Source organism: Monodon monoceros, unplaced genomic scaffold, assembly GCF_005190385.1.
Source record: "Monodon monoceros isolate NGI ecotype Baffin Bay Population unplaced genomic scaffold, NGI_Narwhal_1 Super_Scaffold_21, whole genome shotgun sequence".
Classification (NCBI taxonomy): domain Eukaryota; kingdom Metazoa; phylum Chordata; class Mammalia; order Artiodactyla; family Monodontidae; genus Monodon; species Monodon monoceros.
Window position 1 is genome coordinate 136,209,556 of NW_021703778.1, and position 14,771 is coordinate 136,224,326.

The window sequence follows — 14,771 nt, forward strand, 5'->3', positions numbered from 1 at the left end:
AAACTAAAAACTCCATTGAAAAGAAGCCAGTTTACAATACTCTTTGCATTCAAGTAAACAGTACACTATGAAAACAAAGCATGGTTAATATTAAATAAATGTTAATGACTATAATAATCACAGCTAAAAACAGTTTAATTTATTAAGACTAAGGGCTACAGTCACTTCTTTACAAACTGAGAATATTAAACTTAATAACAGAGACAAGTTTGGATGACTCCTCCAAAAACTGTATTAATGTAATTTTGACATGATGGGACAAATTCATTGTCCATCAGTTTGATCTAGAGAAGTCTAATTTAAAATCAAATTTTTAAATAAAGTCCCTTTTTAAAATAAAATTATTTAAAGACATTATTTTCAACCACATGCTACACAGAATCTGGAAACTACCATTATTCTAAATAAAAGAATCATCTCTGGTCTGTTTTGCATGGAGAAGTGGTTTTGCTTTAGGTATAAAAATTAATACAAAAAATAATATCTTTTGGCATATACCTTGATTGAAAATCCAACAGTTTTAGGCAGTAACTTTAGCAGTTTTGTAGGTCAAATGACAAATATGTTAACATCAAAATTAAAACAATATTAAAATATAAAACATAAAATTATTTTTAAAATAAATATCAATATTTTACAAGCAGATTTTTTAGGGAGTACTATACTTCAAAATATCTACCTAAAAAATCTTCTTTGAACTCATATTGAGTGGTGTACTGAAGAGAAATTAACTTATGAGTAGATGACTTGAAGTTTAAATTCTGACTTACAGTTGCTCTTCATGTAAATAACAATGCAATTCACTGACTAAGTAGCTGCTAAGTAAAAGGCACTACTCTGGATCAGACAATGGGATAAAATAAAGATCAATAAACCATGCCCTTTACTCTCAAACAACTTACATATGAAGAAAAACAAATATGTAACCAAGTACAATTTACCAGAACAGATGCCAAATCAAGAAGCATGGGCCAACATATGGGAAAAAAATCTGTTTCAAGGCACTAAAAGACAATCAAAAGTGGATAGAAACCGGAAAAGACAAACCCTTGAAAAAAGGAAGACACATTAGGTGAGATATTCATTTAACTGTCCATTCCCCTGAGAGCACGTCTCAGTTTGTAAAGTTCGTGGGTGATAGAGCTCAAACAGAAAAGTCTTATGGGGCTAAAAAGTCAAAGATCGTAATTTGGGACCACCAAAGCAGCTTGAAGTTAAGGTGGAGTTCCTTTAACATATGGAGCCATAAACCTGTATATAAATCTACCTCAAATCCTCCTCTGTGACCTAAACTGCATGCACAGGATGAGACCAAAAGGAACCCATCTTGTCTTGCAATGACTAGAAGGCTAAAGAGGTAGGCAGAAACTTCACCAACTTCCCAAAGCTATAGGACAAATTTTGGAGTTTGAGTCCTATCAAGTTAGAGAAGCTTGGTAAATACCTCGAGCTTTCCATTAATTCCACAGAAGGCCTTACTTCAGGAATAAAAATCAAGTCTCAGGATAAATGGTTATGACCTGAGTCTAAGATCAAAAATGTAGAAAATAGACTCATACTAAAAAAAAAAAAAAAAAGCTAAAGTCATAATTAAGGTGACGCACCAGTAATTTAACCACCTGCTAAAATAAAATGAAATCTTCTTCAGAGGAAAATAATGAAGTCCAAAATCTCTACATTGTATCAATACAATGTCCGTATACAATTAAAAATTATTAGGCATGCAAAGAAACAGGAAACTGTAACAATAATGAAGAGAAAAAATGGGCAATAGAGAGGTTGAGATGGGAACATAGAAATAAACAATACAATCTCTGAAATAAAAAACTGAATAGGTTTAACAATATATTGGACACTAAAAAAGAAAGGACAGTTTAAAAACATATCAATGCAAATTACTGCAAATTGAAGCAAAAAGAGAAAATAACGGAAAAGATGTCCTGGGACAATATCAAGCAGTCTAAAATATATGTAGCTGAGTCTGGGGAAAAAAAACAGAATAGGACACAAATGTTACTTAGATAAAGGATGACTAAAATTTTTCAAATAGCATGAAAAATAGCAACACAGAGATCTTAGCTCAGTAAACCTCAAGCAAGATAAACCAAAGAAAGCTACAGTAAGAAGATGACAGTAAAATTGCTAATGAAAAATAAGGGAAAAAAAATTTTAAACATCAAAAAAAAGATACATTATTTATATGTGTTATATTTGGGGGAGGTGTAATAAATACAGCATACAAAGAATGAAAAACAAAGGAGGCCAGAAATCAATGGAATGACATCTTTAAAATACTGAGAGAAAAATGTTTATCAACGTAGATTTTTATAGAGAGCAAAGATATCCTTCAAAATTGAAGGTCAAATAAAGACATGCTCAGAAACAAAAACTGGGAGAAACCATTGCCAGCAGAATCACAATAAAACAAATGTAATAGGTATTTTAGCTGAAAAAATAATAATAGTAACAATAATAATAACAATAACCTCCACAAAAAAAGTCAAGAAGGGAAAAACAAACAACAGATAGGACAAATAGAAAATAAACCCCAGGATGGTAGCCCTAAATCCAACTATATCAAGCATTACATTAAATGTAAATAGAATAAACACACTAATTATAAGACAGAAATTTTCAGACTGGATTTTTAAAAACAGAATAGAAACTGATAGTCTAGTATTTTAAGAGAGCCATTTAAAGTGTAAAAAGATAGATACGGACTTCTCTGGTGGTCCAGTGGGTAAGGCTTCACCTTCCAATACAGGGGGTGTGGGTTCAATCCCTGGTCAGGGAGCTAAAATCCCACATGCCTTGGGGCCAAATAAAACAAAACATAAAACAGAAGCAATATTGTAACAAGTTCAATAAAGACTTAAAATTTTTTTTAATTTGAAAATTGAAAGTGTGGGGGAAAATACTCAAACACTAAGCATAAGAAAGTAAGTCTGGGAGGCTTCCCTGGTGGCGCAGTGGTTGAGAGCCCACCTGCCAATGCAGGGGACACGGGTTCGTGCCCCAGTCTGGGAAGATCCCACATGCTGCGGAGCGGCTGGGCCCGTGAGCCACGGCCACTGAGCCTGCGCTCCGCAACGGGAGAGGCCACAACGGTGAGAGGCCCGCGTACCACAAAAAAAAAAAAAAAAAAAAAAGAAAGTAAGTCTGCCCATGATAATACAAAATAAAGTAGCTGAAGACAAGGGGTAATAGAAATAAGGAGGGGCATTTAATAATACTAAAGGAGTCAATTCATTAAGAAGATACAGCACTCCCAAATGCATATGAAAGTAATGAAAGAGCTTCAAAATGCATGAAGAAAAAAAATGACATAACTAGGATAGACAATTTCACAATAATAAAGGGAGATATTAACCTTCTGCCTTAACTAGCAGAACAACCAGATGAAGAACTGATTGAGGATATAGAGTATTTGAACAACACCAACACTATCAACTAACTCAAACTAACTGACATTTACAGGACACCCCACACTACACTACAGAATACACATTCTTTTCCAGTGCATGTGGAAATTCCACCAAGATGTAACTGACTTTGAGCCACAAAAATTGTCAATAAATTTCAAAATATTGAAATTACATAAAGTATATTTTCTGACTTCAAAGTAATTAAATCAGAAATCATTTTTTTTAATTATCTAGAAAAATCTACATTATTTGGATGTTACCCAACTCATTTCTAAACCACTGGGTCAAAGAAGAAATCAACAGAAATATAGAAGATATTTTAAACTGGATGATAGTAAGTTTGTTGTATACATTTAAAGCAGTGCTTAGAGAGAAATTTCTCATTTTAAAGTTTTATTTTTTAATGAAAAGTTTAAAATCAATAATCTAAACTCTTTTATGAAGAAACTAGAAAAATAATAGCTATTAAATACAAATTAAATAGAAGGAAGTAAATAAAGGTCATAATGTAGATCAGTGAAATAGAAAACATTCAAAAAAGAGTGAACTTCAAAAAAACACAAGTTACCGTCATCAAGAATGAAAGAGTAGACATCACTGGATATAGTACACATAGCAAATGGTAATAAAGGTACAGCAAACAATATTTTGCCAATGAATTACGAAACTGTGATGAAATGAATTAAATTTCTGAAAATAAAAAAACATAAAAAACAGGCACAAAAAGAAATGGAAAATTTAAATAGCTTAATATCTTTTAATGAAAACTAAAGGCCCAGATGGCTATGGGCTCAGGGAATTCTTTCAAATATTTAAATAAGACATAGTACAAATATTACACAAACTCTCGGAAAATAGGTGAGGAAACATTTCTTAACTCCTTTTATGAGGTTAGCATTATTATGATACCAAAATCTGACAAGGGCTGTTAAAGAAAGAATTACTGACCAATAGATCTTATGAATGTAGTTGCAAAAATACAGAAGAAAATATTGGCAAATAGAATCCGGCAATATATAAAAAAGAAAATAGGGCTTCCCTGGTGGCACGGTGGTTGAAAGTCCGCCTGCCAATGCAGGGGACACAGGTTCGTGTCCCGGTCCGGGAAGATCCCACATGCCGTGGAGTGGCTAGGCCCGTGAGCCATGGCCGCTGAGCCTGGGCGTCCGGAGCCTGTGCTCCGCAACGAGAGAGGCCACAACAGTGAGAGGCCCGCGTACAGCAAAAAAAAAAAGAAAATAGATCATAGCCAAGTAGGGTTTATCTCATGAACATAAGGTTGATTTATCATTATGAAATCAACCAATGCAATCCATCAACAGAATAAAAGAAAAAGCCATATGATTATATCTCAATAGATGCAGAAAAAAGCATTTGACAAAATTCATACTCATTCATGGTTAAAATATCTGAGCAAACTAAGAATAAAAGAAAACTTCCTCAAACTGATAGAGGATACCTGCTAAAAAATCCATAGCTAACATCATTTTTAAAGCTAGAATACTAAATATTTTCCCCCTAAGATTAGGAAAAAGTCAATGATATATACTCTCAACCCTTACACTCAACATTTCATCAGAGGTCCATCTAAGAAAATAAAGGAAAAAAAAGGAAAAGAGAGAAACAAACCAAAAAAATATATAAGATATAAATGTTTAAAATGTAAGTGTAATTTTTTTTCTATTTGCAGATGACATGATTGTTTATGTAGAAAATCCTAAGGAATATTCAAAAGGATATCTAAAATTATTGAGTGAATTAAGCAAGGTTACAAGACATAAAGTCAATATAAAATCTATTTTGTTTATATTAACTAGCATTAAACAATTGGAAAATGAAAAGCAATTTCACTTAGAATGATATCAAAAAGTATAAAATACTTAGAAATAAATTTAACAAAATACATGTAGGACCTCTAGAGTGAAAACTAAAAAATGCTGCTTACAAATGGCTTCTAAACAAATGGAGAGCTATGCCATGTGAATGAATTGAAAGACTGGATATTTTAAGACTTCAATTCTCTACAAATCAGTCTATAGATTTAATACAATCCCAGTGAAAATACCAACAGGCTTTTTTGAAGTAATTGACAAAATAATTATAAAATGTTTGTGAAAATACAAATTACCTAAAATAACCCAAAATAAAATCTGAAAAAGAAGAACCAAGTTGGAGAAACATACAACTATAGTAATTAATATAGTATGAAATTGGAGTGGGGACAAATAGATCAATGAAACAGTTTAAAGACTTCAGAAATAGACCTTTACATAAATGGCCAACAGATTTTTTGCAAAGATGCCAAGGCAGTTTCATTAATAAAGACAACTTCAATGAACTGTGCTAAAACAACTGGCTATCCACACAAGCGAAAATTGAACCATGACCCTTACTTCACACCACACACACGAAAATAATTTAAAACAGGTCATAGACTTAAACACAAAAGTGAAAATTAAAAGGAAACATAGAAGGAAGTCTTTGCAACTTTGAGGAAGACAAAAATTTCTAAGACTCATACAGTAATCACCATAAAAGAAAGTATTGATAAATAAATTAGACATTATCAAAATTAAAATCAACTGCTCATTCAAGGACACTGTCAAGAAAATGAAAAGGGAATCCACAGACTGAGAGAAGATATTCACGATGCAGATACCTGAGAAAGAACTCCTATCCAAAATAGGCCTGAAAAATCCTACCAAAGGGCAAATGACCCAATTAACAAAATGGGCAAATGATTTGAACAGACATTTCACAAAAGAAGATGTACAACAGCCAATAAGCACAAGAATAAGACACTCACCATCATCATGCATTAGGGAAATACAAACTAAAAGCACAATGATCTATCACTGCTTAACCACTAGAGTGGTTATAAAGGCTAATAATAAAAAAATGTTGATGAAAATATGGAACAACTGAAATTCTTTATAAAATGCTAATGAGAATATAAAATGGTATGATCACTTTGGAAAACAGTTTCATGAAAAGTTAAATATTCAACTATGACCCAGAAATTTCACTTCTAGGCATTTACTCAAGTGAAATGAAAAGATATGTTAACAAAAAGATTTGTAGAAAAATGTTCACATCAGATTTATTCACAGTAGCCCAAAATTGAAAACAATGCAAATGTCCGTCGACAAGAGAGTGGATTAAAAATTGTGGCATATTCATACAAGACATACTACTCAGCTCTAAAATGGAACAAACTACTGATAGATTGCAGCAACACAAATTAATCTGAAAAAAACTGATGATTTAAAGAAGTCAGAAACTATAATTTCATTCATATGAAGTTTAAATATAGGCAAGGTCAATCTATGGCAATAGAGATCAGAACAATGATTTCTGAGGGGGATGGGATGGTAGAGGGACTGAAGACTTTCTGGAGAAGGTCATTGTTTTCTATCTTTATAGAGATATAAACTACAGAGGTATATACATTTGCCAAAACTAATTGAACTGTATACAAGATCTGTATGTTTTACTTCATATAAAGTATACCTCAAACTTAAAAGAAAATACAAGAAGGACAAAGGGCTAGAGAATCACAAGTTTTAGGAAACCAGTGGCATTTGAGCTGAACCCTAGCTATAAGAATGGTAATACTACATTTCCTTGGTACATACAGTGATTAGAGATTAAAATGATCTTATTCCTGTAAAAATGCTTCAAAAAATATAAATTCTTCTATAAATATATATTTTCATTTATATATAGCATCAATTATAAATATTTGTAATATGATCATCAAAAATTAACTTCTTTCCCTTCTTAGCCCAGGCCAGGTCCTAGTCAGTTTAACCTCTCTAATCCATAGGTTCCTCACTTCATAACTAGGTAGCTGTGGCAACGCATATAGCTTGCTACATGGTCTCCCTGATTTTCAGACTAACATTCATTTGTCCCCCTCAAGCCCTGCCTCCATCCTACCACTCTTCATCCAGATCAAGTCTCCCAACTGTTTACATCACTGAATCCTCTCCCAGACTCACAAAGTCCTTTGAAATCCAGCCTCATCCTCTCCGCCTGTGCAAACATATTTTCTCATTATTCTCCTAAAGTCCATACTATTGCAGTTAGGTCAGTTTTCTCATTATATCCTCAAAAGATGCTCACTCATGATGCCTACTATCCACTTGAAATACTTTTTCTTCATCCCTTTGCCTATCAAAACTTTTTCTTCATCCCTTTGCCTATCAAAACTTTTAAGAACCAGTTCAACTCTCCCTTCTCTATGACACATTCAGTGGTTACCACTGAATCCACATCCTCTGGCTACCATCATATCTGTCTGTGTCCAACCCTTCACAGGACAAACTTTTCATAAAAGTTGTCTATTCTCATTGGCTCTATCTTCTCAGCCCCTATTCACCCAACTCACTCCTATCTGGCTTACGTCCTCACCGCTCCAAGACAACCTAGGTAACCAATAATCTCTCCATGTCACCAAATACAAAGGACACTTTTTACCCTTTCCACTTAATAATTCAGAAGCAATGGTATCCACTCCCTCCTTAAAAATGTCTCAATCCTTAGCTTACATAGAACAACATTTCCCTGATTCTCTGGACACTCCTCCATTTCCTTTGCAGACTCAATACTCTTTATCCAGTCAGTATATTAAAGTTCCTCTATGTCCATTCCTCTTCTGCTTTCACCTATCTCCACAGATTCAGTAACTCTATCTCCAAACCAGACCTCTTCTATAAACTCTAGATCTTTATATCCAGGTTCACCTCTCCTCATAGATAGCTTAAATTTACCTCAGTAGAACATGTCCACGACCTGTCATTTCCCCAAATCAGATGCTTTCCCAGTGTTTCCTATCTTAGAAAATGAGATCACCATCCATGCAGCAATCTGGGAGCCATCTTTCAACATCCTTCTGATTACCCCTATAGCTAATTTATTACCAAATCTTATTAATTTTATCTCCTAGAACCCTTTCAAATCTCTCCATTTCCCTAGATCCTCCTCATCATCTCCCAACTCCAAGCTTCCATCATCTCTCCCCTAGACCATGCCAAGAGCTACCTAATCGGTTTACTCAGGCCCTCTCAATGAAGGAATCATTGAGTGACTCCTTCAATAGATTATCCACACTGAAGCCAGGCAGGTCTTTTCAAAATTCAATCTGGATCGTATCCCCTCCCTGCTTTAACATCTGTCAATAGCTTGTCAGGGCTCTCAGAACTCTCCCAAGTTTGCATGGCCAATAATGACCTCAGAGTCTGTCAAACCTCAACTCTCACCATTCTGCACCTTGCCCTGAGTATGACAGCCAGCCACTTTTTCCTTGTAAGTTTTTCCTTGTAAGTTTCAAGTCCTCTCCCACCATAGGAGGACCTTTTAACTTGACATTCTCTCTGCCTGAACATCATTGCTTTCCCTCCCCATTTGGTTGACACCTACATTTATTTAGATCTTAATTCAATCGTCATGACTCTAGTGAATCTTTCCCTGACCTTCTGACCAGGTCATCCATAATAATTTTAGACATGATGTACCTCTCACTCAAAGTCCTTATCAAAGTTGCAATTTTATGACCACCTCATGACACCTATTTGTGTCATGAAATGATTAATGCATATCTGCCTGTTGAGCTGTAAGTTCTACTTGATCCTCCAATACCTAACACAGTGCCTGGCATCTAATATATGCTTGCTAATTGTCTGACTATATCAATAAACAAATGCATTCATTCACAGATTCTTGCAGGGATCTCTCTTTATATAATTGATATCATGAAATTTGGTATGAAGTGCCTCTCTAAATACCTCATGTATGCTTTCATATATGCTATCTTTTTTGTCTTCTCAAATAGATGATACAGTCCTCAGAACTATAAAGTTTACGCCTACTATGCATACAAGAGTCACAATACAGTAATTACTTATTGATTAAAGGAACTGTCAGTATCCCAGGAAAGAGAATCCCACAGTTCTAAAACAGAAGGACCATAAACATTAAAGGGTCTACTGCAGGAGGCCTTCTTTCCCCAGAAACTATGCAAATCAGTGTTTCTCAAACTTTCTTTAATTGAAGCTCATAGTAAGAAACAAATTTTACAGAGTGACTCAATGTGTGTTTACACACATGTACACACAACTGAAAAAATTTCTCAGATAACACTCTTACTACATGAAATGTACTCTATTTCTGTTCTATTCCAACTTTTTACTGCGCCAGTCAAGACCCATTAAATGGATCTACACCCTATGGAGGGCTGTATCTCATGGTTTTAAAAACTTGCTTCAAACTATCCCCAAAGGCCTTGCAGACCTCCCTCTCTCATAAACAGACTTGTTTTCTAGACATATTTTAGGATTTAGATCAGAAGCTCTAACTGTTCCTAGTTAATTCTTCTATCAAAAATGTAACCCCACCCCAACGTACCATTTTCAATAGCTCTACGATGGGAAAATTAAGACTCCAGCTCAGCAGGGCCCTGCTCTCACTATCCATTTGCTGTTGTTATATTATTTCACATACACCCTAGTAATTCTGTGTAATAACAAAAGCAACCGGGAGCAGAGCCCTTACTCTCTGCCAGGTGTTGGGCCAGATGGCTACATGCAACTCCATCCCACAGTGAGTTGGAAACTCACCAAGCACCAAGTGCCCCAGCAGGTCAGAAGAAGGAACTAGCACCCAGGTTCCTTAAATTCTTTCTCTCTTTTTTTTTTTTTTTTGCAGTACGCGGGCCTCTCACTGTTGTGGCCTCTCCCGTTGCGGAGCACAGGCTCCGGATGCGCAGGCTCAGCGGCCATGGCTCACGGGCCCAGCCGCTCCGCGGCATGTGGGATCTTCCCGGACCAGGGCACGAACCCGTGTCCCCTGCATCGGCAGGCAGACTCTCAACCACTGCGCCACCAGGGAAGCCCAAATTCTAATTCTTGACTGAGACATTTGCAACTTCAAACCTCTTCTAGGGGAAACTGTGCCTCATTTTTTGCTTTAGACATTAAAGTAGAAGACTAGGAATGAAAGGTAAGTCCTAAAACAATTCACGGCAGGGGGAGTTCAATTCATATTAGCATGAAGGCGGAGTGGTTTAGGAAAAAGAATTTAGAAGTTGGAATCAAAAGTGAGTTGTTGAAAACATATGGACACCAAGGAGGGAAAGTAGGGGTGGGGGGGTGGAATGAACTGGGAGATTGGGATGGACATATATACACTAATTTGTATAAAATAGATAACTAATAAGAACCTGCTGTATAAAATAAAAATTAAATTTTAAATAAGTGAGTTGTTGAGATGCTGCCTATCTTCACTCTTATTTTTTAAAATATATACTTGATTTTAACCAATAACATATAATATGGACAATTCAGATAATTGCTAGGTACACTCTAGAGTATTTGCTTACATATTCAATCAAACCTAGCAACTCAGAGTTTTTTTTAAGTTTTAAAAAATAGTCGAGGAAATATGCTCTCCATTTATCTTTATGTTTCAAGTTTGATTCCATTAATTTAGACCAACAGAGAGTAAAGTAACTGGACTCTGTGCTTACTAGCCCTTACCTCAAGGTCTTAATAATTATGCATTAGCAATATGTGCTCTGGGTTTAGGAAGACAAGCATAAGAACTGCTTCTATCATTTCTGAATGTTTTATAAAACCATAACTGAGAAAATCAACCACAGTGCTAGGTCCTTCATATAACTAGTCATCAACTGGTAAACAGTCATAACAATCAAATTATCATTAAAATCCTTTCCCCAAATTTTCTGCCAGCATTTGGATCCTGTCTCAATACTACCAAGGGAGCTACTGTGAAAAACCTGGGGAGTTTTAATTAGGTTATTGGCTTCCTCATAACGATACCTACCAGTCTGGGTAGTTGTTGGAGATTGGAGTAATGTAGGCAAAATCTTTATAAACTACCCATTGGAGTAAAAATTCTTTATAAACTATAAACTGTTATTGTTTATTATATATATAAGATTCTTTTACAACTGTATTATATACCCACAGAGAGCTTTCTGTGTGTGAGCTGTGTGTGTGTATAAACAAAGAACCTAGAAAAAATAAATTTTTAAATGTTGACCCTGCAAACCAAAACCTATAAAATTATACTGAGAGCTAAACTACAAAATAAAGTATTAGGAGGAAGGGGGATAGAAAGAAGAAGGGGAGACAGATTTTTTTTATGTTAAAAGCTAAATTAGAGGGAAGTTGCTCAGTATTAAATTGTCCAGGAGCTTCTTTCGGAAACTTGTCTGTTAGTTGAAACGCAATATGTGTATATGAAATATTCACACAACTGTTCCATTTCCCTATAGTCATAAAAATTATTGTTTTGGTGAATATGAAATCTGGTATTATTAACAAATATTAAGAACAAGATAGCAGAGTAATTAAAATTGCTTCCCAGAAAATTTTAATTCCCTTTGGCTTTAAAATATGGCAGGGAAAAGCAATACGCTTACTGAAGGATAACTTCTTTACAAAGGAAATAGTTGCAAATCTAGAAAGCAAGACCAGCTCAGAAGTTTTGGACACATAAAGTCATTAAAGGAATTGCCCAGAATTCTTAGTAACCATCATCATCCTCATTGTTATGAACTGAATGCCTGTGTCCTCCCAAAATTGATATGTTGAAACTTTACCCCTCGTGTGATGGTATTAGGAGGTGGGACCTTTGAGATTTGATTAGGATTCAATGAGATCGTGTGGATGGAGACCCTCACAATTGGGATTAGGGCCCTTATAATAATGATGAGAGCACGTTGAGAAGCCAGCAGTCTGCAATCAGGAAGAGGGTTCTCAAAAGAACCTGACCATGCTGGCACCCTGATCTTGAACTTGCAGGCTCCAGAACTGTAAGAAATAAATTTCTGTTGGTTATAAGCCACCCAACTTATGGCATTTTGTAAGAGTAGCACAAATACACTGACATTCATCAGCCAAGCTTAGGGAAACCAGTTCTGATTTGTCCTCACAGCTCTTAGCACACCAACAGCCATGAATTCTGAAAAATTAAACCTTCCTTGGGATTCAGACTGTTTCAGTCCTTGATGATGTTTCTAAACAATCATGTCCAAATGTTTTAAATACACAGATGTTCCTGTATGAGGGCTCTAAGAATTGGGTAATTATCCCTACCAGGTGGCAGTAGTCCAGTAAAACATTTCAGAAGCAATAATCCTACACATGGACAAACTCTCAAATGGATCTCTGCAAGGGCTTGAGGCTTTAAAACATCTTATTATATTCTTTCAAGACCATCGAGTATCCTCTCAGAGATGGACATGAAATAAAACAAGCACTTTTTCCTCCAGTGTTAGAAGGTCAAACACTAAATCGCAAGCCCCTAATTCAAAATGCCCACTAGGATCCTTATGAGTGTTTCTCAATTTTGACTATTCATTCGAGTGGGATGGAGGTTGAGGAGAATTGGAGGGGGCCACAGGAGTTACTCGTTCTGGGCCCCAAAGAGTTAGTTTTAATTGATCTGGAGTGAGAGCCAGGCATGAGTTATTTAAATCTTCTCATGTGGCCTAATATGCAGCCAGGGCGGAGAAGCCCTGATCTACTGCCATAATGCCTAAATGCTGGCAGCTGCAATAGAATTTACAGACTGCTAAATTCTAATGCAGACGCACTGAATTGACCCCCAAGGACTGGAACACAAAAATACGGCCTCAGAGGTCAGTCTCATTGTCAGCCAGGTTTGGGAAACTTTGTTCTCATACCTTGCTACTCAAAGTGTAAACCAGTATCACCTGGGAATTTATTAACAAAGCAGAACCTAGGACCCACTCCAGGCCTGATGAATCGGAATCTGCCTTTTAGTGAGATCATCAGGTGATTCCCCAAGCTCATGACTACACTCATCTTGTGCATCCTTTTCTTCCTTTTAAGTACGGAAAGCAGGCCAGGGAAGTTAGAGGACTTGGCAAACATAGGAAAAGGGCATCTAGTGGGGGAGAAAGACAGAATTAGGCCTCACCGTCTAAGACTCTCTATTTCATCACTATATTTCTGAACTGCTGTTTAAACGTTTGTTTTCGTTTAATATAAAGGAAGCACTTCCTCTTTACAGTGCTATTTCTTCAGACATCAAGGAAAGTAACTACAATTTAATACCACTACATATTAATCCCATTCCTAAAGGAGATCACATATAAACCATGAAGTCAATAATTCTGCTGGCAGAAGTTTCTGGAAGAAGAAAGGTTATATTCAGTCAATGAAAACAATATAAAAGCATGTATTCTTCCTTTCTATAGCAATTCCAGGAAAATAATCTTTTCCTCTGAGCTGTTTCAACACTACCTGTATCTGGCATGACTAGATGGTTATTTAGGTTTTCGTTTCCTTTGTTCTTATGAAAACTACCCCATTCTCTGATCCAGAAATTCCATGAACATTAACAAGTGTGGAACACCTTTTTGGGGGTTAAACCTCTCTCTCTTCCTCTCATCTTTTTTATGCAAATTACCCTAGAGGGAAGTATTTCAAAGCACAAGCACAGAGAAGTTTTCAGATATTTTAAGAAGTCCTAAGGCACAAAAAAAATTCTAGAGTACTGAGGAAGAACAAAGACGTGGAGGTGAGAAAAGAAAGGACTTCACAGAAAGAAACCAAACACGCTGAATAAAACACATTCACTAATTTATTCTTTTTCCAAGGTCTAGTGCTGATTCTGAGAAAAGTCAACCAGATTTTCCCTCACATTATATTCATTTAATCCTAACCTTGGAAAAGCACACCACCCAGAAATCATCACCCTTATTCTGAAAGCCCTAAAACCCTGGCATAGACCTCCTCCAGCAGAGGTGAAGTATAGGCAGAAACCGGTAAATTGAGCTAAGGGCTATTTCCAGCCACTCTCTTAGAACCCCAGGGCCTCCATGAGGGAAGGACTTGAGTGCAGGTGCTCACAGTTTCAAGTATTACCCCACCCTCCGCAATTCTCTGATTCAAAGAGCTAAAGAATTCACATTCCAAAAATCAGTGGCCAAGAGTGGAAATTTGGAGCTTAAAAGCAACAACACAATGAAGCTCATGCAACAATCACTAATGTTTTCTAAAAAGTACTGAAGAGGGTATTTCAACAATGCTGATTGTCAAATATTCATTATAAAGTTAGATTTGGTTTGGGAATCTTGGTTTTATTCAAAATTTTACTTTGGGTAGACAGAACAAACTAAGTGGTTACCAGTGGGGAGAGGGGTAGGAGATTAAGAGCTACAAACTACTGTGTATAAAATAAATAAGCTACAAGGATATACTGTATAGCACAGGGAATATTGCCAATATTTTATAATAACTGTTAAGTGGAGTATAATCTATAAAAATTTTGAATCACTATATTGTACACCTAAAA

The 14,771-nt window shown here is 35.8% G+C and overlaps 1 protein-coding gene across 2 annotated transcripts in view; it reads right to left on the reverse strand.

Annotated features, from left to right (window-relative positions):
- KCNH5 (potassium voltage-gated channel subfamily H member 5) overlaps positions 1 to 14,771 on the reverse strand; it is a 317,438-nt gene that overhangs the window by 289,588 nt on the left and 13,079 nt on the right. The gene's annotated exons all lie outside the window — the stretch shown is intronic.